This window comes from Schistocerca americana, chromosome X (genome assembly GCF_021461395.2).
Source record: "Schistocerca americana isolate TAMUIC-IGC-003095 chromosome X, iqSchAmer2.1, whole genome shotgun sequence".
NCBI classification, from domain to species: Eukaryota; Metazoa; Arthropoda; class Insecta; order Orthoptera; family Acrididae; genus Schistocerca; species Schistocerca americana.
The window spans coordinates 542008105-542035913 of NC_060130.1; positions in this window are offsets into that span (position 1 = coordinate 542008105).

Genomic DNA, 27809 nt, shown 5'->3' on the forward strand with positions numbered 1-27809 from the left:
AGTAACTGTACTCAGCAGTGAACTGCAAAAGTCACTAGATAAGCCGACGAGGTGAGCGTAAGTGTGTATTGGCAGACCAACCAGTCTAAAAAGCCAAAGTTATTGCGAGCCAAAGTTAGTGAAGTAAGAAGAAGTACAAAGGCTGAAATCAAGTAACGGAGCTGGATCAAATAATGGGTACGGAGATATTGCGTTACTGCGAGCTTCATTCAATATGCTGCAGTGTAGAACGGCGAGTTGCAGCGCCTATTTAAAGCAGCTCGTCAGAGGCCATAACTCCACTAACGCTGGCTCATCAGACACAGCGTCCACTATACTCTCTACTGATGCCTTGCGAGGACGGGATAGGAAGACGCCGATTTGGACACTGCTAACGTATCTGCTTCCTGGTCTTCACCACTTTCGTGTAACTAGAATAAGTTTCTAGTGTACTTACCAGCTCATTCCTTTCTTCATATTATAAATTATTTCCGTGTTTACGGCATTTGTACACGAGTCATACACTCGCATTTTGATTCACGAGTTGATGCGCAGTTATGCTGCTTGATGTGACTAGCTTCCTTTTTTAGTAGCCGATACGCCATGGCACCCTGAATCGTATTTCGTATGAATGACGTTTCTTAAACACCGTAGTAGCAGGAGGCCCAATCGCTCCAAAAATAAAAAATTAAAAAAAAAGCATCGACCCTTAAGACGATATCGGCGTCTGCTTTACTACTTGTATGATTCTTTTTGACGATCAGCTTAGAATGTGTTCTGCTAATTATTCTACAGAAAACATTCCAAGTTTGCTCTCCATTTCCAGGCTACACAAGAATCATCAAACTATAACAAAAATGCGAAAGTTATTTTAAAGATACAGTAAGTAGTGTAAACTGTGTTGAAAATGGGACCAAAATATGATATGAATGTTGACATTATAACACAAAAGCTAAACAAGAATCATTAAATTGAAAATAACGTAGCAAGTATTTTAAATATTTATGATGTGAAGTTACTCATGTTGAAAATAGTATCATGGTCTGGCATAAATTTGTTGCATGTAATGTAAAAGTCTTATAAAAACTATTAAATATGGAAGTTTCATATACAAAAGGCATTCTGGTATGACCTCACTTTGATCTCGATGAACACACGAGTGGAACACCCTCAAGTTGCACATACATTAACAAACTGAAAAAAAATCGTAATTATTTTAAATATGGCTCACAGAGGTGTGTGAACATCTTCCAACAATGCATATAATTGCTCAAAAACGACAGAAATTAGATACATGCTACTACCAGATCTATAGGAATGTAACTTTAAATGTACTGCTACAACTGTTACATAGTCATAAATATTTTGCCTCTCTGTGGCCTAATATTGGGTATAATTATGTCATTATCCTGAACTAATACATTAATCGTCTCTGTGGTCTCACCAAAGATTGAGTAAGATTGTGTCAGTACATTAAACTAACAAGATCATGACAACTGTGGCCTCATCAGAGAACAAATTACGTTGTATAAGTATATTAACAAAGTTATGGAAACTTTGGTATCACCACTTTAGATCAGCAAAGTGAAGACCACGGGATAGCTTCTGATTTTACACAAATGTACAAATGATTATCTCAGAAATCTTATTCAAAGGCCTGATTAAGTTTGCAAATTTATATTCATCTTTGTATAATAAGTACAAAAATTTGTTTGACAAATGAAAAGCTGTAATCTACGTTAATAATTGGTTGAAACTGTCGATAATAGCAAAAATTTGTTCACTGCGTTACACATTGAGGTGAGGTAAAGTCACAGTTGTCATGTTGTATACAATGGTTCATTATAGTTTCGTAAAACATGGAGGGCCATAGAATCGGCTTCCAATTACAACACCGTTTTTGATCACAAATCAATAGACTTTACAGAAACTTATGGTGGAGGACACAGTAGTATCATATGTATAGCAAGACTTATCTTGACAGAGGTGGGTATTGAAGAACATACAATTTGGTACTCAAAAGAACACTGTTTAGCCTCAGTCTCTCAGATGAAACTGCTCCGTCTTGGGTTAGGTGTCCAAGTTAGTTGGTCTCCTTCTCTCATGTTTCTGCATGCAGTCTCAGTCAACTATCTTCTGTCTCAAGAAATCATGCTCCTACTTACATAAAACATATTAAAACGCTTGTAAGTAAATTGGTTATCACCACTTCCCAATCAAAATAAAGCATTACCTCTTATCTAGCACTCTGTTAATCTGATATATTAAAAACTTATGCATTGGATTATTGGTTATCTTTTACACCTGTATGAATGACAAGCACATACAAATTTTGTAACACATTCTTTTAACATAGTCATCTTGTACTTACAGTGTGTACCCCTTCTGCAGAACACAATAGTATTTCCGAATCTGTAAATACTCATTGCACCAGTCTACGCCCCACTGTAGTAACTACTACAGCTCTCTACAAAACTACATATTCTATACTATTTTCTAATAGCAACTGCATGACAACTGCTTATCATTGCACTCATTCACATAAAAAATTCAGTTACGTTCTCAAGAATAATAGAACAATAAGTATTCAATTCAATGTCAGATAGCACATTTCCTTCCTGTGGAGAAGCATTACTAGCAACAAAGAATAGGCACAATAAACAATATAAAATAAACATTACAAACTAACTCTCCAATGCAATCAATTTCATCTTCTTTCATTACCATCTTCTTCCAAATACCCATGATGCACTCCATAACACACTCATTGGACTGATACTATTCTCCTTCCCTACAAAGCCGCCCAGTGACTCATGTTACTACAGCTAGTTACCAGTAATAATCGCTTAGTGCATCTCACTGTTCGCATCAAATATCAAATACAACACGCAGTTCATCCTTATAGGACAAACTTTACTCAACATCTCATTATCTCAACGTACTCATCATTGTAATCTTCCAGTATTGCTTCAATGGTTTAATCCTTACCAGGAAGTCATCCACATACAATTCATCCCCTTTCTTTTCCTTGTACAGTTGCCCACAGTTGTGATAGTGATTGTTGGTTGTCTCTAACAATATGTATTCGACGAATCTCTTGAGGTGTGAAATGTGTCGCTGATCTTTCGATTGGCGGCTCCTGAGCATCTCAAGACCAACTACGCTGTTAAGTATAAATTTCCTCTCTCTCTGTACGGTCCACAGTATACGTAAAGAATTTATTGCTTATACATCTGCTCTTGTGTGACCTCTTCCATGTTTTCATTAATGCTTTATCGTCCACAAACTCGCTTCTTCTCATTGCGTTCTGTAGTTATTTTATGGCGTCTTGTTGTTCATTTTAAAGCAAACTTTAATCTTTTGCATACACACCATACACTCACATGTCCAAATTTCAATTATTCACTACTCGTAAATTCTCCTATCGCACTTCCATTGGACGTAATACCTCCTGATTGCTTAATTCCTAAAACTACATTAACTACAGGATATCAGTTTACCATGAAGGCTCCTGGGATTGCATTCTGTCTATCAGTGAAGTCGAAGCCTTAGCCATTACGTAATCTTATGTCCCTCCGTTCAGCATATCGTAGCAGATTCCTTTGCAGATCTGCGCCGCGTATTTCTCTAATTTCCACACCCTCTCGTATTTGAGCTTCACGTTCTCTGTAATATCGCATGTGATCTGCCCGATATGGCTGTGTCCATAATCGTGTTAATTGTCTTTATTCCACCTGTTACCATTTTTGCGGGGAGGAAGCCTCACCCGCCAGTTCGCACTCGGTGGTCCGTGTTGTGGCGTTCCGTCTTGGATTTGTACTTAGTGCACTGGTTCCCTGTCGTCGACTTAGCAATCACAACCAAGTTCAACAAGCAAATCCTAGAAGGCACCTGCGGCTAACGTAATATCTTTTTGAATCTGATAAGGTAATTTGCTTTGGCAGACCTACATGTATATGAGCTCCTTCTGCTCAAACGGTGCGTCCGAAAGTTGGTTTCTTTTGACCAGTTCTTTAAAATACTGCGTTGAACTTCCAAACTGCGAACATGCGTAAGGCTCCTTCAAAATGCCTGCTTTGGCACGCTCCTGTTTCTCTTTCACCCAAAATTCGTTTAGTAATGCCTAGTGGAATTCCTCATAAGTTCTCAACCTTGTTGCAATCACGCATATACACTGAAGAGGCAAAGAAACTAGTACACCTGCCTAATACCGTGTAGGCCTCCCGCGAGCACACAGAAGTGCCACAACATGACGTAGCATGGTCTCGACTAATGTCTAAAGTAGCGCTGGAGGGAACTGACGCCATGAGCCCTACAGGGCTGTCCATAAATCCGTAAGACTACGATGGAGGGGGTGGGGGGAGATCTCTTCTGAACAGTACGTTGCAAGATATCCCAGATATGCTCAATAATGTTCATGTCTGGGGAGTCTGGTGGCCAGCGGAAATGTATAAACTCAGAAGAGTGTTCCTGGTGCCACTCCATAGCAACTCAGGACGGGTTGAATGTCGCATTGTCCTGCTGGAATTGCCCAAGTCCGTCGGCATGCAGAATGGACATGAATGGATGCAGGTGATGAGACAGGATTCTTATGTGCATGTCATCTGTCAGAGCCGTTTCTAGAAGTATCATGGGTCCCAGATCTTTTTTTTTTTTTAATTTGTGGTAAGGACTATGGGACCAAACTGCTGAGGTCATCGGTCCATAGGCTTACGCACTACTTAATCTAACTTAAACTAATTTACGCTAAGGACAACACACACCCATGCCCGAGAGAAGACTCAAACCTCCGACGGGGGAGCCGCGCGAATCGTGACAAGACGCCTCAGACGGCGTTCCAGATCACTGCAACTGCACGTACCCCACGCCATTACAGAGCCTCCACCAGCTTAAAAAGTTCCCTGCTGACATGCAGGATTCATGAGGTTGTCTCCATACCAGTACACATCCATCCGATCGATACAATTTGAAACGAGACTCGTCCGACCAGGCAAAATTTTTCCAGTTATCAACAGTCCAGTGTCGGTGTTGACAGGTCCAGGCGAGGCGTGCAGCCATTGTGTCATGCTGTCATCAAGGGTACACGAGTGGGCCGTCGGCTCCGAAAGCTCATATCGATGATGTTTCGCTCAATAGTTCGCACGCTGACACTTGTTGATGGCCCAGAATTGAAATCTGTAGCAATTTGCGGAAGGGTTGCACTTCTGTCACGCTGAACGATTGTTTTCAGTCTTCATTGGTTCCGTTCTTGCAGGATCTTTTTCCGGCCACAGCGATGTCGGAGATTCGATGTTTTACCGGATTCCTGATATTCATGGTACATTCGTGAAATGGTCGTTCGGGAAAATCTCCACTTCATCGCTACCTCGGAGATGCTGTGTCCCATCGCGCGTGCCCCGACTATATCATCACGTTCAAACTCACTTACATCCTGATAACCTGCCATTGTAGCAGCGGTAACCGATCTAACAACTGTGCCACACTTGTTGCCTTATATAGGCGTTGCCAACAGCAGTGCCGTATTCTGCCTATTTACATATTTCTGTACTTGAATACGCTTGCCTATACCGTTTTCTTTGGCGCTTCAGTGTGGATGCGGTTGTGTCTGCTCGCATATGTGTGCAAATGAAGATGCTTTAGTAGCCACCAGACTAAGATCTCGGAAGTCAGTTCTGGAATTGTTCGATTCAAATTTTACATTGTACACTGTTCGATCTTTCCAGAAACAGTGCATACTTCTACATGGATACGAAATGCTGTCTCACTTGTTTCTCGACCTCGTACAGATAGATTATACATTGAGGTGACAAGTCATAGGATAGCGATATGCACATATAAAGATGGCGGTATTACACTCCTGGAAATTGAAATAAGAACACCGTGAATTCATTGTCCCAGGAAGGGGAAACTTTATTGACACATTCCTGGGGTCAGATACATCACATGATCACACTGACAGAACCACAGGCACATAGACACAGGCAACAGAGCATCCACAATATCGGCACTAGTACAGTGTATATCCACCTTTCGCAGCAATGCAGGCTGCTATTCTCCCATGGAGACGATCGTAGAGATGCTGGATGTAGTCCTGTGGAACGGCTTGCCATGCCATTTCCACCTGGCGCCTCAGTTGGACCAGCTTTCGTGCTGGACGTGCAGACCGCGTGAGACGACGCTTCATCCAGCCCCAAACATGCTCAATGGGGGACAGATCCGGAGATCTTGCTGGCCAGGGTAGTTGACTTACACCTTCTAGAGCACGTTGGGTGGCACGGGATACATGCGGACGTGCATTGTCCTGTTGGAACAGCAAGTTCCCTTGCTGGTCTAGGAATGGTAGAACGATGGGTTCGATGACGGTTTGGATGTACCGTGCACTATTTAGTGTCCCCTCGACGATCACCAGTGGTGTACGGCCAGTGTAGGAGATCGCTCCCCACACCATGATGCCGGGTGTTGGCCCTGTGTGCCTCGGTCGTATGCAGTCCTGATTGTGGCGCTCACCTGCACGGCGCCAAACACGCATACGACCGTCATTGGCACCAAGGCAGAAGCGACTCTCATCGCTGAAGACGACACGTCTCCATTCGTCCCTCCATTCACGCCTGTCGCGACACCACTGGAGGCGGGCTGCACGATGTTGGGGCGTGAGCGGAAGACGGCCTAACGGTGTGCGGGACCGTAGCCCAGCTTCATGGAGACGGTTGCGAATGGTCCTCGCCGATACCCCAGGAGCAACAGTGTCCCTAATTTGCTGGGAAGTGGCGGTGCGGTCCCCTACGGCACTGCGTAGGATCCTACGGTCTTGGCGTGCATCCGTGCGTAGCTGCGGTCCGGTCCCAGGTCGACGGGCACGTGCACCTTCCGCCGACCACTGGCGACAACATCGATGTACTGTGGAGACCTCACGCCCCACGTGTTGAGCAAATCGGCGGTACGTCCACCCGGCCTCCCGCATGCCCACTATACGCCCTCGCTCAAAGTCCGTCAATTGCACATACGGTTCACGTCCACGCTGTCGCGGCATGCTACCAGTGTTAAAGACTGCGATGGAGCTCCGTATGCCACGTCAAACTGGCTGACACTGACGGCGGCGGTGCACAAATGCTGCGCAGCTAGCGCCATTCGTCGGCCAACACCGCGGTTCCTGGTGTGTCCGCTGTGCCGTGCGTGTGATCATTGCTTGTACAGCCCTCTCGCAGTGTCCGGAGCAAGTATGGTGGGTCTGACACACCGGTGTCAATGTGTTCTTTTTTCCATTTCCAGGAGTGTATTTGGTGCACTAGGTATAAAACGGCAGTGCATTGGTAGAGCTGCCATTTTTACTCAGGCGATTCATATGAAAAGATTTCCCACGGGATTATGCCGGCATGCCGTGAAATCACAGACATTGAAGGCGGAATGGTAGCTGGAGCTAGACACGTGGGACACTCCATTCCGGAATTCGTTAGGGAATACAATATTCCGAGATACACAGTGTCAACAGTGTGACGATAATATTAAATTTCAGGCATTACCTCTCACCACGGACAACGCAGTGGCCGTCGGCCTTCACTTAAACGACTGAGAGCACGGCGTTGCGTAGAGTTGTCAGTGTCAACAGACACGCAACACTGCATGAAATCCTCGTGATGGCTGGGTGTTGTGTGGTGTCATTATGTTAGTTAGGTTTAAGTAGTTCTAAGTTCTAGGGGACTGGTGACCATAGATGTTAAGTCCCATAGTGCTCAGAGCCATTTTTGAACTGCATGAAATAACCAAAGAAATCAATGTGGGAAGTACGACGAACATATTCGTTAAGATAGTTCGGCAAAATGAGGAGTTAATGGGCTATAGCAGCAGACGACTGACGCGAGTGCCTTTGATAACAGCACTACATCGCCTGCAGCGCCTATCCTCGGGTCGTGACCATATTGGTCGGACCCTAGACGACTGGAAAACCATGGCCTGGTCAGTTGCGTTTCGATTTAAGTTGGCAAGAGCTGATGGTAGGGTTCGAGTGTGGCGCATATCCCACGAATCCATGGAACCAAGTTGTCAACAAAGCACTGTGCAAGCTGGTGGTGTGACCATAATGGTATAGGTTGTGTCTACATGGCATGTACTGGGTCCTCTGGTCCAACTGAACAGATCATTGACTGGAAATGGTTAAATTCGGCTACTTGGAGATCATTTGCAGCCATTCATAAACTTCATGTTTCCAAACAACTATGGAACGTTTTTTGATGACAATGTGCCATGTCACCTGGCTACAGTTGTTCGCTATTGGTTTGGAGAACATCCAGGACATTTCGAGCGGATGATTTGGCTGTCCAGATCGCCCGACATGAATACTATCGAACACTCATGGGACATAATCGAGAGGTCAGTTCGTGTACAAAATCCTGTACCGGCAACACTTCCGCCATTAGGGACGGCTATAGAGGCAGCTTGGTTCAGTATTTCTGTAGGGGACTTCCAACGACATGTTAAGTCCATGCCACGTCGAGTTACTTCACTACACCGGGCAAAAGGCAGTCCGACACCATATAAGGAGGTAGCCCATGACTCTTTCACCTCAGTGTATGTTCACAGGAGGTGGTATGGGAAAGCCGTGTATACGCCTTTCCATTCTTCAATGGCGTCAACATCCTTTCGTAGTTCAGTGTTTGCATATAGCCGCGCCTAATTTACTTTCGCAATTACTGATCTGTGCACTACTTATCTGTTTCGTCTTCTCTTTGATTTTTTAACTTCTTCCCTGATCTCTTTTATCTAATTTGTCCAGCCGTTCGTCACACCCTTGTACATTACCTGTTAACTGTTCTTCTAATCTCTTAAAATGGTCACTATGTTTCTTCAATTGTTCTTCAATACTTTTGATATTTCCATTATTTTTGTAAATTTTCGTCTGTCTGTTTGAAAACTCCTCCGTCTTTTTGTAACGCTGATCAGAAATCGTAGTACGCTGTTCTGCCTTTTCCTCAGCTATTGCCTGTTGCTCTACGGGCTGTTATTTTGCAAGCTGCTTAGTTTTCTATTCGTCGATAATGTCTCGTCCAAATTACTTTCATTACTTTCCCCCATCTCAGAAGTGGTCTAACTGCCTTGTTCGGTTTCCATGTTAAGTTTGAGGGTTACAGATACAGATTGACTCACTTCTTCTCTATCAACAGTACTAATTTTCTCTGAGCTACATGCGCAAGTATGGGTTAAACTTGGCATAACCAAATACTGGCCGGCCGGGGTGGCCGAGCGGTTCTAGGCGCTCAGTCCGGAACCGAGCGACTGCTACGGTTGCAGGTTCGAATCCTGCCTCGGGCATGGATGTGTGTGATGTCCTTAGGTTAGTTAGGTTTAAGTAGTTCTAAGTCCTAGGGGACTGATGACCACAGATGTTAAGTCCCATAGTGCTCAGAGCCATTTGAACCATTTAACCAAATACTGACATCAAATTTTAAACATTTCCCCCTAATAACCAAGTTCCTAATTTACGTGCTAAAATCCTAATCAAACACAAGCACACTAAATGTTTCCGCCAAATTTGCAAATACGAAAACTCAGGACAACCATGGCCTTTTACTCACAAATCTTTCCTGAAAAAGCACAAATCTGTAAAGCCTAAGTAGTTATTACGATTTTAATTTATTGATATTCTTTCATTATTAAGAGTTCGTCTTTACTTTTCCGGCTAAAATTTGATCAATAAAATTTGACTACATGTATCAGAGGGATCCAAGCTTCGAAAATCCTTGCTAAGAGTTGACAAATTCTTCTATGAAGTGGCAGCTGAGCTATTAGTATACGCTTAAGATGCTGTAAGTCAGATCCATGGTGATCTACAGAGACGTGAAGCTCCCACAATAGTATGCAATTTTTAAGGAAATGACAAAGGAGGCGTCTTATTGAACAATGAAGCATAAAAATATAGGTACCAAACCACTCATGGATTCATTAACGAGAGGAGGGATCATCTGCCTGGAACAAAGCAAGCAGTCACCGTAACAATCAGGTTTATTGTCATTAAACATTAACATATGAATTACCATTGAGATAAGTAAATCAACATTTAATAAATGGCCACAGGATTGAAATTGTGAAATCTACCGTTGGCACAGTTGGGTGAGTACAATAAAAGCATAATCATGAGACTGAATCGCAGATATGCCCAATGGCTGCAAGAATGGATAGTGGTTTAAAGGAGGGACCTGGAGAAATAAGTACGAACGCCAATAGAATCGCCAAAGTGAATGATGGAAACAATAAGTCGGTTGTGAATGTTAGAACTGTACAATTAGCCCCTGATGCAAGTTAACTAACATTGCAGCCATGCCAAATCAGTGATTGTATCACCAGCTCATTCTTATCACTCTCATACAGTGTGAATGTCGAAGGTGGCAGCAATAGCGACTAGCTATTCTGAGTCCAGCTCACCCTGTGTTCTCAGTACTAATGTGGAGACATCTTTCTGTGCAACAGCACTACTCATCTCAACGGTCATTTGGCAGCAACCAAGTCTCTGCTCTTCCCTCTCCCAGCAGCAAGTGTTGTCTACCTTCACCCTCTGAAACTTTCCTGTTTCTGCCAGTTTAGGAATCTCGCCGGTTAATTGCAGTAGACCTTGTGAATTCTATAAAGTAATAATTTTTAATAAGTTAAACAAACTCCTATTTCTGTGGATTATGTTATGATTAACCAATGGTACCGTGGCATGGGGAGGAAGGCAGAAAACCTCTCCCACTCCATGACAGTATTCTGAAGTTGACGAATCAAAAGTCTTATGAGTCAATAAGAAAGCCCTTTGGAAGGATTTTAAAAGAATCATGTTACAAGATTGTTTTTTGGCAGGCATGTGGACCTCTGGGCCGCTTGGAGTGTGGAGGTGTGCGAAGCAGATTCTGCTTCAGACTATCTGCTCTCAAGAGTAACTTCCAGCCCTAAACGAATTTATGACTCTCCTTTTTCCTTTAAGTAAATTTCCTTGTTGCTAGCCATCTAGACAAAGCACTCCACAACCGCAGAAAAGGACAAGCCTCCCCACCGTAATAAAAGGAAGAGAAGAGGTAAATTAGCTGGGCGGTAACTGGTAGTACTGAAGATTGTATGCAGTTATTATGAAACGGGCGACTATATTTAACATGGAGTCATACACGAAAATATGAAACATGTTGCATTTCAGATGAGCTGCATGCAATACTAAGAAATCCACCCAGATGATGAAAGTTATCCCCTTAATTATTTATTTTTTAACATAATCTGTTTAGGCCCATCAGGCTCTCCATTACACTGGACTAGGTTTTCACATAGAAAGTATCCTTTTTACATCATAGTCATCTAAGGATCATCAATTTTAATATGACAAATAGTATCAAAATGATTGGCGTATCTGTAGTGGCACTGTGAGTAAATAACACGGACTATGAGCTAATAAAGGTGGCGCTGGCAGTAATTGTACTACTACTGCTGCTACCACTGATTATGATAAAAGTAATGACAGTAATGACACTAATAACAATAATGATAGTTGCAGGTGTAAAAAGAATTTATAGGTGTTCAGAATAGATGTTTTCCTATATGGCTAGTTCTGGGGAAAGGAAATTTAAGGAGACTGTATTAGCTAAGAATATCGGGAAATGAGGAATATCTGGTTGGAAAGACGGATGTACGAGTGTAATGAGTTGTTGCAGAGAAAATGGTAATCATTATTGTTCCTTTAGTAATCTTTTGAAACTGAAGATGTCCTCCAGTTCTCTAATAAAGTGCGGGAGATTACTCCAGAGTCGGTTTCCTCTACTGAAAAGGACCTCGAGAGAGTCATATGAAGTTGGCACCAGACATTCGATAAATATTCATTTCGATTACAGTTATTGATAAATACGATACAGTTCTATATTATCTGTACAAAAATAGAATAGTTCTACAAAATTTCAGGAAAAAATAGTAGACGATAAAATTTTAATGTTGTAAAGAAAATTAATTGCCAGATTTGCGAAAAAAACAATGATCACAATACTGAATAGTTCCCCTATAGTTCTACGGATAACCCTAATGATATTCTTTCTACAGATAATGGTTCACGAAATAATGGCACTAATGAAAGACCCATTTTCACTACTTGTGAAGTTGGCACCCAACTTTGGAGAAATACACATTTTTTTCAGAGATCTTGGCAGGTACGCTATAGTTCTAGAGCTCTCTGTACAAAATTTGAATACTTCTGCAGAATTTTGCGAAGAAAATTATCACAATTCTGAACTGCTGAATAGCTGTTAATGGGCAAACTCGTTCATCTTTGGAAACTAGTTCACTGGAGATGGTTCCTTTTTGGGAACCGTTAATGTTTACTCGTTCAATTTTCCTTTTGTATCTAATTGTGTACTATATGAATTTTTAGATAAATTTCCAGAAAATGATATGAAGTACGCAGAAGTGCCACTTCTGTATGATAAATTAATTGGTTACCTCAGGTTGTCTATTTCTGTTTCCTTTGCTGAATGCGTTCTCGGAAAACATCACATTTAGTTGGGTGATGTGACAGACCAGTGACCACAAGCTAGGTAGAGAGAAGTGATGGCAAACTAAACGGAAGTACGGATTATGGAACCTGTTTACTACCCAGTGCAGACGAACCCAATCTTCTTTCACTTTCGAAGGAATTTCGCAGTCCTTGAAAGTACAATGTCTTGGATTCAAATTCGTTTACAGAAAATTATTAATATTTATGTGGGCACGACTAGCACTAAATAACTGGAAGTAAACTATCATATGTCAAACCAACATTAACAGTTTATTAATAATGTATTAAGAATGAGTCCGTCTGTTGCACGTACAGAATGTATTGTTTTGGTCTATCACTCATACATGTTTCACCACATTTGTGGCATTCTCATTGGTTTTTTATTATTTTACTTTTATTTTATATCATGTGTATCCTGTGGCTGCCAACTGAAATTAGACATAGGTGTATCAGTACACCACGACATGTTTTCTCCTGCTCGTTTGTAAATACTGCGTCCCGTTATGTTGCTGTGTCCAAGTTGCAGCAACATAACAGGACGCAGTATTTACAAACGATCAGAAGAAAACATGGCATGATTTACTAATCTAGACCTGAGGCTGATTTTGATTGGCAGTCACAGAACACACACAATATAAAATAAAAGGAAAATAATAAAAAAAACACTGAGACTATCGCAAGTGTGGTGAAACATGTTTGGGTGATAAAACAAAACAATAATCTGTGTAGTTGCAAAAAGGTAGATCCATCCTTGATTCATTATTTTTTTCTGCAAGTACGGGAACTGAGCTCAGTTCCAATATGATAGTTAATAGTTTACTTTTACAGTTGACGGGTGTGTAAATTAACTACGCATCGAAGTGTCACACTGTGTGGGAAGTGAAAACTTATTTGGAAAATTAACGACTTCAGACACAGGAGATGAGAAGCTGCATACTAAAATTATAAGGTTTGTATCGGCAGCGGTGTCAACTACATAAATATGCTAGCAGATCGTCGCAATGTAACAACTGAAAAGAAACAAGACCGTTTTCTCGAAAACCCTGACGACACAGCACACGTCATTTCTTTGAAGACCTTTACAATAGAAAAAGTCGAAAAGCGCGTCAAGGTTCACGCATAGAATCGGTCACCAGTTAATTGAGAAAGAATTTCTGACCGACTACAGGCACCCACTAGCAGACGAGAATGGAACGAGTATGAAAATCAACAAATCAGTAAACTACATATTAATGTACTTTAAAAGATAAATTTTACACGCAAATTTATTTAAAAATAAAATTAAAAATCTACTACTACGGAAAAGGGCAAAGTTATCCGTGAATATTGCACAGAATGGCTTCTCTGGCAAATCATTAGTTTCAGTCACAACGGCAAAAAATATAACTACTTATAGCGTGTCATTTGATTAAAGACAATTTGGATAAGGTTCTCTTGTATTTACCTTGCAGTCATAAGATATATAAGACAATTATGTTGATAGATCGATAGATTTTGAATTAATTTTGAATTCTCTTCTAGAGGAACCACCTCACGGAGTATCTTTCCGTGCAAAAAAGGTTCAAATGGCTCTGAGCACTATGGGACTTAACTTCTGAGGTCATCAGTCCCCTAGAACTTAGAACTACTTAAACCTAACTAACCTAAGGATATCACACACATCCATGCCCGAGGCAGGATTCGAACCTGCGACCGTAGCGGTCGCGCGGTTGCAGACTGAAGCGCCTAGAACCGCTCGGCCACTCCGGCCGGCTCTTTCCGTGCAGCAAAGGGATCCATCATAAAAGGTGACTGGCAAATTCAGTTATTATGAAATTTTTGTTGTAACTGCCAATATCGTTGACATCAGCTGTATTAGGCACGGAACTCACATGTACCAATGACACATTAAAATTTGTACCCGACCAGGATTCGAATCTGCATTTTCTACTTATCGCGAGCGGTCGCCTTAATGAACACGGCTATCTGTGGACGATTCCAAATTTGATCCCAACCTCCATAAGTCCCAGTGTCTACGACACCATTGCTCGGAACTTAAATGGATTCTCACAACAGGTTTAATGAGACAAACGAGTGCGCAATTGGTATTATGGTCTTTTTGTCCATCTAGGCTGCAATACTTATTATTATAACGTACGTTCCTTCGGGCATGCATGCAAACAGCTACAGTTTATCACAAATGCCTGTTCCTTCAGACATGCATGCTTATGTGTAGAAATTGACATTGCAATACTAAGTATTTCAGTCCAGAGGATCAAAGTGACGACCACTTTAACGTTGAACACATTTCTCGTATTAACCTTGTTGCAGGAATCCACGTAAGTTCTCAGCAAGGTAGTGGTAGGGGGGGGGGGGGGGGGGGGAAGTCATGGGACAGCGATATGCACATATACAGATGGCGGTAGTGTCACATACACTTGTAAGGTGGCTATAATTTTGCACCTTACAAGAACTCGTCCACATACTTTGCCGTGATCTACAAACACAATTAGCTATCATGTGATAGGTTGTACATCGTAGATATGAATATATAAAGGAGACTGACATTGTCACGTATGCCTTGTAAATAATTGTTTACGATTATTGCATGAAAGGTGATGGAGTGTCTTTATTATCATATTAGTAGAGGTTGGAATGACAGTGGAAATGAAACGGCAGGCGGAACTCAAGCCCTGGTTGGAAGGCCCGCAAAGGTGTGTTGGTCCTGCTTAAATACAGGAAGTAGCAAGACGGACGTTGAGACCCCTCAGCGCCGGGGCACAATAGAGTCGCGACCGGCAGCTATTGTAGTAGGGCCGGAAGGATAACCGGATAATACTTCCGAACTTTGTAAATTTTGGACGCAGGTGAGAGGAACAAAGAAGCGACACCTCGGAAACCACGCAGGCTGGGTTTCACCAAGGATTTTTACTCAGAAGCGTACCATTGTGCGAGTATAGGTTTTCCTCACAATCTTTTCCCACAGGACGACAAAAGACTAAAATATGGTTGGTCGGCGTTCGGAAGAATCTAATCTGTAGAGAGGGAGAATATTCCGTGGTTTCGGGAATATGATTCGTGTACGGAATTACGATGGTGGGGAGCCGAGCTTTGCTGGGAAACCAGCACTGGAGAGACGTGGTCTTCCGTTGTGAGCGCCCGTGTGTGACGGTCGCTCGATATCAGCTTTGTTGATACAGACAGACTTGCTGTCATTGCTCACAGGAGAGTTTATAGTTAGAACAGTTAGGCGCTGTACCGTTGCGAAGCTATACGATTCTGGACTTCACCTCCAGGCTGGAAGTCGTCGTTGAGTCTGCAGCGTTCGGTAATTGAGAGCACTTCCTATTGTGTTGGCAGAAGAGCCAACACCGTGTTATTAGAGGAGGCCGAAATGCACGCGTTTTGGTTCACGCAGGCTGGCGTGAGGAGGGAAGAACTATACTGACGTGACGTCTGGAGCATGACAAGGAATTACAATTCAGAAAGCGGTCGTAATTAGTTTGATACTTAACTTTAATCCATTAATGATGAACGTCGCTCTTGACGGTACGTGATTCACAATATTATCTGTTCAGAATACATTCTTGAAGATGAACATGGCGCCTTGCTAGGTCGTAGCAAATGACGTAGCTGAAGGCTATGCTAAACTGTCGTCTCTGCAAATGGGAGCGTATGTAGTCAGTGAACCATCGCTAGCAAAGTCGGCTGTACAACTGGGGCGAGTGCTAGGAAGTCTCTCTAGACCTGCCGTGTGGCGGCGCTCGGTCTGCAATCACTGATAATAGCGACACGCGGGTCCGACGTATACTAACGGACCGCGGCCGATTTAAAGGCTACCACCTAGCAAGTGTGGTGTCTGGTGGGGACACCACACTTCCCCTGCCTATACTTACGTCGAGACTCCGTCCTTGCGGCTGGGAGTTCGCGTTTCTCGTCTGTAGAACACAGAGAGGAGAAGCCAGTGTAGGTCAGAGGACCGCCTTCTGCCGACCTAGTGTTTGAAAGAGTTTATTTGTGGCTGGAGTTCTTCCATCGTCCCATACAAGTACGAGAACCATAACTTCGACGCACGGGACGCAGTACATACGGTGATATCGCTAATTGCTTTGGCTTATTAGGGCTATAAAAGCCAAACAGTTGTGATCACGTTAGTTTATTTCCACTGAGGTTCCACCGTAGATCATCTTTGAAAGTAGTGTCTTCTAGTGTTTGGTACGTAGATGATGTCAGTCATTCCGCGTTATTGACATTAGACCGCGCAGTCATAATAAGGGGCAGAGTTGGGCAGTTGATCAGTAATTTTACTTACTTCGTACTCAAAACCGGATGCAGTAAGGGGTATCAATATAAATTTGAGGTAAAGAAACATAGACTATTTCGGGACCCCCTTATGCCATCCCATGGTCATACCGGGAAAGGGTTCTAAGCGAACTACGAAGAATGGAGAACGAAGGTGCAATTGAGGATGGGAAATCTGAGTACAATAGTCCACTACGCATAGTAGACAAAAAAGACGGTGGAATTCGACTGGTGTTAGACTCACGGCAAATAAATACCATTATTGTGCCAGAGACAGATCTCCCTGAAAAGCTTGAGGAGCTGCTTCAAATATTTCAAGGGGTTTCGGTGTTTTCCTCACTCAATTGGCGCTCGAGCTTTTGGCAGATAGAGCTCGATCCTGAATGCCGAAAATACACGGCCTTTATTGCCTTCGGAAGGTGTTTGCAATTCAAAAAATTCCCTTTTGAATTGAATATATCTTCAGCTGCATTTATCAGGGATTTTAGCAAAATATTGAGTGAAGAGTTAAAAGAGAAGCTCACGTGTTATGTAGACTATATATTGATAGCAGAAAAGATCTGGGAGAGACATAACAAACTCTTAGAAGAAGTGTTAAGCAGTTTGAAAAGATATGGAATGAACGCAAACATTGAGAAGTCTTGTTTTGGGAGCAGTAGGGTTAGATTTCTGGGACACGTGATAATAGGAGAAGGGATTAGTCCAGACGCAGTGAGGATGGCAGCAATTGCAAAGTTTACCACTCCTACAACCAGAAAACAACTGAGAGGGTGTCTAGTAATAATAAATTTCTGGAAGAAGTTAATCTATGTGGAAACATTAACAAGTCCCCGACTCTGCCAATTATCAGGAAAAGGAACACCCTGGGTGTGGGATGAGTGTGCAGACCGAGAATTCAATAATTTGAAGGCGGCACTCGTCAATGCACCTTTTTTATCACATGCTGACTTATCACAGAATTTTTGTATGGCCACTGACAGCTCGAAGACCGGACTGGGAGTCATGGTGTTTCAGGAGTTTGAACAAGATGGCAAACTTGTACACAGAACAATCGCCTTTGGTAGCAGGGTACTATCCAAAAGTGAAAGAAATTATTCTGTTACCGAACGTGAAGCCCTTGCAATAGTATGGGGATTTAAAAAGTTCAGATACTTTCTGTTTGGTAGAAAAACAAAAGTCTATAAGGACCATAGGGCCCTAGAGTTTCTCCTAACCGTCAAACTTTCGCATGGAAGACCAGCGAGACGGGTAGCTGTGCTTCAGGAATACCTGTTTTGAACGGTCTATGTACCTGGTCCGACAAACGTCATCGCTGACGACCTGTCCGGCTCACCTATTGGTGAGACGGCTGAAGCATTAGAGGAAGAGCATTTTTCGTCGTTCTACCTCAAAGGCGTGGCATTTGAAAACTTCGTTACTGGAACGACGCGGGATATCCAGAATGAGCAGAATTAGGACTCAGATTTGGTCAAAATAAAAGAGAAATGGAAGGATCTGACGCAGGCCTGCATAAGACAGCACCACCTCTTGCGAAAAGGGATTCTGTTTTACAGGGCAAACGTAAATAATTCGTTGTGGGTGGTGTGCATACTAAATGAGTTAATAAATAAGTTTATATGGTATACACACCTAAGCTACGCACATTTCGGTCCACGAAAATGTTTTATGAAAATGAGGAGTGTCTGCTACTTTAAAGACAGAGAAACGCATACGGAAAGTACTAGACATCTGTAAAAACTGCCAACAGGCAAAATCCACAACTGTAGGAACCCATGCTCCTTTATACCCAATTATTCCTGAGAAGCTAAGGCATATGGCAGCGACGGATTTAATGGGAGCATTACCCAAGACACCGAGGGACCATCAATATATATCGGTAGTATTGGAGCTGACATCCAAATTTGTGACATTGACACCACTAAAAAGGGCAACTGGTGCAACTGTAAGTAGAACCTTGTGTAGAGACTCCATAAACCAAGTGGGAACTGTAGACTGTACCATCTCAGACAATGGACCTAAATATAAATCAGAGGTATGGAAAAGAACACTAAGGAGGTATAAGATAAAGCCCATATTTATTAGTAAGTTTCACCCAAGTTCGAACCCCGCAGAGAGAACGATGAAAGATTTGGGCAAATTAATGTAGATTATACTGTGGAAAGAATCATGCTAGCTGGGATGTGTTTCTTAAAGATTTTCAGGATGTGATAAACGAGCTTCCTCACAGTACTACACTGATGCCACCTATGACGGTTCTGAAGAATAGGGAACCTCTAGATAAAATTCTAGGTTTGATCGAATTTTCCACAAAGGACGCGCCGACAGCATAAAGTCATAGTGGAGGAGGCTTTGCGCAATATTCGGGTCGCTGGTGAGAACCACAAGGTGCGCGCAGACCAAAAGGCGCATGTAAGGGAATTTGTAGTTGGACAAAAGTCTTAGGTACGTCTTATAGGTTGTCCAACAAACAAATGAAGCTGTGTCAAAAGTTCTTCATGAGATACAGCGGCCCTGTACGTATAAGAAGACGAGCGCACGCAAATGCAGTTGAAATTGAGTCTGTGAAAACAGGAAAATCTTTGGGACTCCATCATGTGAGCCATCTCAAGCCATTTACAGAATAAGTAGGGAGAATTGAAGGGAGCTTGTATGGCAAAAGTATAGTATTGTAGATTTATCAAATTTTCTATAATATTATCGTGTTAAAAGAGGTACTACAGTACATAAAAGGGTGGGATGTCGTGAGTAAGAATATTTGGGTATATTTCTTTGTGTAGGCTATAAATATGTGCACAGCAAGCTGTGTGTACAATTTTAGTAGGTGTTTAGAGTTTAAGATGTTCTATCTGTCCATGAAGGAAGAAAGTGAAATTGAGAAACGTGTGGTAGTGCAAAAACGTTGTAAAAATGTGTGAATAGATAAAATTTGTTAACCAATTGATGTCGAATGTATTAGGAGAGAATGTCAGTAAAAAAAAAAAATTGGAAATGAGTGTCTATTTTACATGATTAGCAATAGGATCATAAATGAGTGACTTGTTAATAGGGTTTGTGGTGACACACAGGTGTGTCGACCAAGTATGATTTGTCTCCATTCAGAGAAACGGGAGTTCAATAGGTGGCCAGCTCCACGTGTCTAAGCGAGAGCACACCGTTATTTGTATGGGAATGTTGTATTTATGCTGTCCAGAGAGACGGAATAATTGTGTACATGGTGGCCAGTTCTGCGGAATTCCGTATGAGCGCACCAAAATATTATTTGGGTGCTAGAGAACATGAAATGGAAGTGTAACAAGGTGGTATAGACACGTAAAATGTAACAAAGGGAAAGTACGAAGCTGTACGTTCGAAGCACAGGACACAGAGGGTAATACACAAGGACATGGCAGTCGTGTTGATGAGCAGTGATTTTATATAATGTACTAAGATCTTTATATTTACAGGTACCACTAATAAAATAAAATGTAACTTTATTAAGATGAAAAGAAGAGACCACCAGAGAAAGGTAACAGCTGCAGATCCGAAAAGGGGGGGGGGGGGGCAGAGAAGAAAAGGTATTGCTGAGCAAAACCATGAGAAAAGGTACCTGAAAGTGTGATTAAAATAAAAGATATTAGTAATTGCACTACTAAACTTGCTATGTAGTATGATTGTCCACAGGAAGCACGCCAGAAGCATGATATGAAGAAGAGGCCCACCTAACCATTCATTTGTGTATGCTTGTGTGTGCACTTTATTGTTCACAGATATTCACGACGACATCCAAAATGTAAACCAAGAGCCATGAGATCACATGTTCTTGTGATACCCACGACAGTGTAGTAGTTAGACTTACATAAACATCCTACTGGCCAGTAGTTAACAGTAGTTTAACAAGTAGTTTAACAAATAGTTTAACAAGTAGTATTTGCAAGTTTTAACATTGGGATTTAGTGAGGATCAATTCTATTATTGTATGAACAACTAATGAACATGTATTTTGTAGGTATACAGGTGCCGACAGATATTTAATAATTCATTGATATAGGTAGAGGCGTATTCCTTTATAAGTAACCTGAACTTTGTACAGAAAAAAATTTTTCAAAATAATAATAGTAAATACCTGAGTGTCTTGGCTAATAATACAAATAGAACAATAATACATGTAAAGGTAAATGACCTCACTAGTGAGTGCATCTTAAAATTTTATATTTCACAAATATCAATAAATTGCGTTATGTATTGTATAGTATTTGTTGTAAATTGGAAACTAATTGTGGGCATTAGTGAGCACAGGATGATCAAAAACTTCGCGAGACACACTGGGAACAACAACATGGTGTGTGGATGGAATGGTCCAGAAGCAAGGGGCGCCGTCAGTCATTTCGCGGCGGATATGACAACATGAGCTATTCATCGGCTGCCTAAGACCTCGCTCGGGCGGCAGAAAATGGCACCAGGTAACGTTGCCAGCGCAGCAGAGGTGGTATTTAACCAGCCACTTATGACTTGTCTCCACTGTTGTACTAAACGATGGAGACGAGATAAACCATTTGCACACGTAATACAGTCACTTAAGCCTACAGTGGAACTGCTAATAGCTGTACAGAACCGAGAATTATATTTGCTTTTCTTCTGCCGTCCTCCGCCAGACAGATGCTGATAACATCATAATCTGTAGCAGTCAATCAACTGGCACTGACTTTTGAGGAATCTGAGTCACACACAACAACTCAAGGTCCATGTATAGTGTCACCAAACAGGTAACCTACCTGTCCACAATTACCGATATCCTTATCCAAAATACTATAGTTATATCAAGAGAAGAAGCGACATCAAGAACAGAAGAGTAGGAACACAAACATAGTAACAGAAGAAACACAAAGAACTGAAGACTAGATACAATTACACTTCACTTAGCCGACGCAGAAGGATTCTGGGTGACCTAAGGATCTTATCTGACTGTACCTTTCCCATACTGCGTTCGAAATCGACAAATATCTTGGCTGTTTCAAAACATATACCCGCTTACCTGGCTGCATATTCCGATGACCCTTCCACATCATCAACTCTACGAGAGGCTGGTAACCTGACGGAATCAACAATGTGCTGAGGGTCCAAAGACTGACTTGCAAAGGCAACATGTTCGATCTCGAACAATCTTCACGTTCTAAACTTCACAAAAAACTGTAGCTTCCATCCCCGTACACAAATGAAGATGAAAGTATGTTGTGAAATCCGAATCAGTGTGTGTCGCGTGGTAAAAAAAAAGGTGCATAATGTAGTGAACACTGAACAGTTACACCCATAAAGTAACAGTTTCCGGTATCTATCATTGTGTAAACATTTTGTACTTATTTTTCAGGGTAGTCTTAAGAAAATACTTGTATTCATGCAGAAGTATTATTTGATATTCTCTTTGTTAATGGTGCTATGTCCTTCACTGTTTTATATATTTGTGTATTCCAGAATTTTAATTGTGTATGTATTTATGTAAAATTATTGTTTGTCATTTTCTTTGTTAATGATGCTATGGATTTCAATGTTCTTATGTATTACATTCTACACACTGTGAACAAACACATTAGTTAAAATTGGTGGTCGATCTGAACTCTTATTACAAATATTAATTGTCACAGTAAATGTAAATGTAGTTCATCAAAGGACGCTTTCGAAGATAAGATTTTGGAAATGTTTAAAGGGTATACACGTTAAGGAAAAACTAGTGTTGGTCAATCAGTTTGTGAAATGATGTTTCCTTCTGTAATGTAAGCCAAGAGCATAAATATGACCAAGTGAAGTTATGTAGGACGTTTCACAGAATTTTATAATTGTATAATGACCAATAGATAACATCTTGAATAATTGAATTAACTGCTTGTTTTGCGTATCAATGGCTAAATGAAGCACATGTAATTTATTGGACAACCACTTCGGTAAGATTAGGATACTTTACTTTCATATTTCTTGCCTCTACCTATGTCTTAGGGATGGATGAATGACAGAGAGCGTGGGCCTTAAGTCTAAAGATAGATGGGAACTGCCATTTTTGAAACAGAATAAAATTTTTGTAATGCTAGTTAAATTATTTTTATGCTGTATATTCCAGTTATCACATCTCGGAACAATGTTCCTAACATAAGGGGTAGACAGACTACAGTAAACATGTAATGACTAAATTTATGGCAGTAAACCCATGAATGAATGCAGAATGACTGTAGAAGAACATATCTTAATTCAGCTGTTCCTCTCCTCTTGTATTCTTATTACTTCACTTCTATTGACAATTGACAGTTATATGATTTTGTACGGGATGAGATAATACTATAGGAATTACCCCATCCTACTACAAAATAGTTCGTTAGGTGGGGGTATTGTAAGGTGGCTATAATTTCGCACCTTACAAGAACTCGTCCACATGCTTTGCCGTGATCTACAAACACAATTAGGTAGCATGTGATAGGTTGTACATCGTATATATGAATATATAAAGGAGACTGACATGGTCACGTACGCTTTGTAAATAATTGTTAACGCTTACTGCATGAAAGGTGATGGAGTGTCTTTATTATCATACTAGTAGAGGTTGGAATGACAGTGGAAATGAAATGCCAAGCGGAACTCAAGGCCTGGGTGGAAGGCCCACACAGGTGTGTTGGTCCTGCTTAAACACAGGAAGTAGCAAGACGGACATTGAGACACCTGAGCGCTGAGGCGCAATAGAGTCGCGATCGGCCGCTATTGTAGCAGGGTCGGAAGGATAACCGGATAATACTTCTGAGCTTTGCAAATCTTGGACGCAGGTGAGAGGAACGAAGAAGCGGCACCTCGGAAACCACGCAGGCTGGGTTATCTCCAAGATTTTTACTCAGAAGCGTACCATTGTACAAGTATAGGTTTTCCTCACAAACTTTCCCCTCTGGACGACAAAAGACTAAAATATGGTTGGTCGGCGTTCGGAAGAATCTGTAGAGAGGGAGAATATTCTGTGGTTCCGGGAGTATGATTTGTGTACGGAATTACGATGGTGGGGAGCTGAACCTTGCTGGGAAGCCAGCGCCTTCCGTTGTGAGCGCCCGTGTGTGACGGTCGCTCGATATCAGCTTTTGTTGTTCCAGACGGACTTGTTGTCTTTGTTCTCAGTTATAGTTAGAAAAGTTAGGAACTGTACTGTTGCGAAGCTATACGATTCTGGACTTCACCTCCGGATTGGAAGTCGTCGTCGAGAATGCAGCGTTCAGTAATTGAGAGCACTTCCTCTGCCTATACTTACGTTGAGACGTTATCTGAACTCCGTCCTTGTGGTTGGGAGTTTGCGTTTCTCGTCTGTAGAATACGGAGAGCAGAAGACAGTATTAGAGTATATTAGTCAGAGGACCGCCTTCTGCTGTCGTAGTGTTTGAAAGAGTTTATTTGTGGCTGGAGTTCTTCCATCGTCGCAAACGAGTACGAGAACCATCACTTCGACGCACGAGACGCAGTACATACGGTGATATCGCAAATAGCTTCGGCTTATTAGGGCTATAAAAGCTAAACAGCTGTGATCACGTTAGTTTATTTCCACTGAAGTTCTACACCACACTAGATCATCTTTGAAAGTAGTGTCTTCTAGTGTTTGGTACGTAGAAGAGGTCAGTCATTCCGCGTTATTGACAATAGACCGCGCTGACATAATAAGGGGCAGAGTTGGGCAATTGATTAGTAATTTTACTTAGGAAATGTAAACTTTGTAATATAAAGGGTTTGTTTTTAATCTGCAATTAATATATAAGCAGGAACAACGTTTATCATTTAGTAGGATTAGTTGCCTTCATCATTCATTTATGTTATCGATGCAGCACGATTTGGTACACACTATTGCAAAAAACTAATTTTGACCCACTCAAAAATTACTCTCCATTAATGGAAGATCGTAGATGAACACTTCACACTATCAGGCACATTTACATCATCCGAACCCTTCTATCAATAAGAAATGAAGAGGAAAGATCTAATATGGAGAACAGGCCATTGTAACATAGTTCATAACGAAACAGTGGACGAACTAGAATTTTTAAAAATTAGAAGAAAGTGGATACAGCTTCCACACACTCACGTCCTACATCGCTAAAGACACCCATGGTACAGTGGAACATGACGTTATCATTCATCCTAGTATATCCGAACGTCCATGGCATAGTAATGTATATTAGGGTGGTGTATATGTTCGCAGCGTTTTTCAATAAGTTTAATAAACACAACAGGTACACATATCGGAGACTTTAATCATCAATAATATATTCTCCTTCTTTATTTACAACAGTCTGCGAACACGGGGGTAACTTTTCCATTTTGCGCCTGTAGAAATCACGTGGTTTTGAGGCGAAAAACTAGTCAAGCCATGATCGGAGCGCATTTTCATCCGGAAAGGAATTACCTTGAAGGTTGTTCAATAGAGAGCGGAAAAGGTAAAAATCTGAGGGCGCAAAATCAGGTGAATATGGTGCATGTGGAATGGCTTCCCAACGCACCTCTTGTGTAGTGCTTTTTGTCAGTCTAGCAGAATGTGGACGAGCGTTATCGTGGAGTACCATCATTCAACGCAATCTTCCTTGGTGTGGGGCTTGGACTGCTTCTGCAAAACGTCTCAGTTGTTGTTAATAAATGTCAGCAGTGATGGTTACACCTCGAGTAAGCAATTCGTACCACACCATATCGTCGCTGCTCCACCAGATGCATAACATTATCTTTTGTGGATGCGCACAGGTCTTGGTATGGAGACCTGCTGCTTTGTTTGTGCTCAATCATTCCTTTCGTTTCCTTACGTTAACATAAAGGCACCATTTGTCGTGACTAGTAACGATACAGGATACGAATGACACGTGTTGTTCACGATCGAGTTGATGATGAGCAAGCGATGATGCACATATAGCCACTCACTGATTTTCGTGATCTTGGTTAGAGCATGTGGTACAAATTCACCCAGTTTTTGTACGTTCTCCATGGCATGCAAATGTCGCAAGATGGTGGAATGATCACAGTTCATCACATTTGCCAGTTATAGAGTACACTTACAGGATCATTGTAAATTAATGCGTTTGAACGATCTTCATCAATTCCCGAAGGTCTTCCTGAACTTGAAGAATTACTAATGTCAAAACGACCCTCCTTATAACGAGAAATTACAGTGCTCTGTCCAATGGCATTATCTCCATAGACGGCGCAAATGTTTCTCTCTGCCTGCGCTGCTGTCGCCCCTCTCTTGAACTCAAACAGAAGAATTTGTTCCAATTTCTCCGCTTGGTACTCCATTTTGTAGCGTCCACAGCTCAACTCACTATCTGCAAATGACGAAATGACAATATGTGCTGGCCGGAGTGGCCGAGCGGTTCTAGGCGCTACAGTCCGGAACCGCGCGACCGCAGCGGTCGCATTTTCGAATCCTGCCTCGGGCATGGATATGTGTGATGTTCTTAGGTTAGGTAGGTTTAAGTAGTTCTAAGTTCTAGAGGGCTGATGACCACCGCAGTTAAATCCCAGAGTGCTCAGAGCATTTTGAACCATTTTTTTTGACAATATGTAAACACAAATAGAACGGTAAACAGCAAGTAAAAAATGACAGCTGATAAATTACCTATCACCGGAATAGCAAGATGTTAAACGAGAACACTACGACCTTACGTACCAACCTAATACCTGGTCGTGTTATATAAAGTTTCACTTCTTAGGCGAATAACAAAGTACTTACCTGGCTTTTATAGACTCAGTCAGCTTCTTCGTGCGAACCATTAACTTTAATTCTATAAAGATGAGATGAGTAACTTGTGTGACCTAACTGCTTTCTGATGATGGTAGCGTGTTGCTCCAACGTAGTTTGAATTGCGCGCCAAATAGAAGACAACCAATCAGAGACTCTGCTCGACATCTATTGAGCATCCCAGAGTGCCACAGAGTGCATCCCAGAGTGCCCCAGAGAGCTACAACACTAAGAAGAATCGCTTCTCGGCATTTGACAAGATCAATGTGTAGTATTTGTGGCCCTTAAAAGGGCCGTTTGTTGAGAACTGCTTTCAATGATTATAAATGGTACAATCACCAACAATGCGACAATCTTCCAAAGAAGAAGGACCACTAGCCTTCACCCATAAGTGAATACTACAATCGGAATTTATCTTAAAACGTCTACGACAAGACAAAGACAAACTCCCGTGCGGAAGAAGGTACGAACCCTCACTAGCAATAATAATCTCAGAAACAGGTATAGTACGGTAAGCCAAGATTTCACGAGTTTCAAAGGATTCCAAACCGGCTCTCCCTGCATTGTTACAAGCAACGAAAGCAACTGTTATCCATCCGTTACCCAAACTGGAAGAAGAAGAAACTTCCATTAAAGAAAAATTTAACTTCGCACCACAAAATAAAGTAGGCCCATGAATAAGAACAAATTGAGTAGTTTTACCTACTCCCCTTACTTCGTTCTTTTTACCCTTCGCAGAAGATGTCGAAGCACCAAGAGTGCCGTCCACATTGACAAGTGATTTGTAAACCAGCATTCGCCGGCGACGACGAAAACAACGTTTACGCATCATTGTAAGAAGCAGTGCCTCAGTGACGACCAGGTGAACGTCAATTTATCGACGTGGCCACACTGCTGTAGACAGCAGAACACAAAGTATATTGTGCAGAAGAGTGTATGGGTACTGAACTTGGTAATGCAACTAAAATTTAATTTTAGTTAGCGTTCCAGATTTAGGTACAGCACTTAGAGTGTTTACTACATTGTGACTTTTTAATCTCTGAACAAGAAGAAAGTTACAAAATTTTTTTTTTCTTCAACGCGGGTGGTGTTTTCTAGACGTGTCTAAATACGTTTATTAGCTGGTAAATATACGTGTTATTGCAATCGACTAAACAGATAATTTGTAGACGGACAATAAACATGAAGCACAGAATAATAATGCTCTAAACTCTCATCAATTCTAGACGCAGTCTTCTCTTATTTCAACCTGTGAACGATTTGGTAGAACTTCAGTTTATTAAATCATTACCCATGCGAGTGAACATGTCTGAACGTGGGTTTCGTACTCCCCCG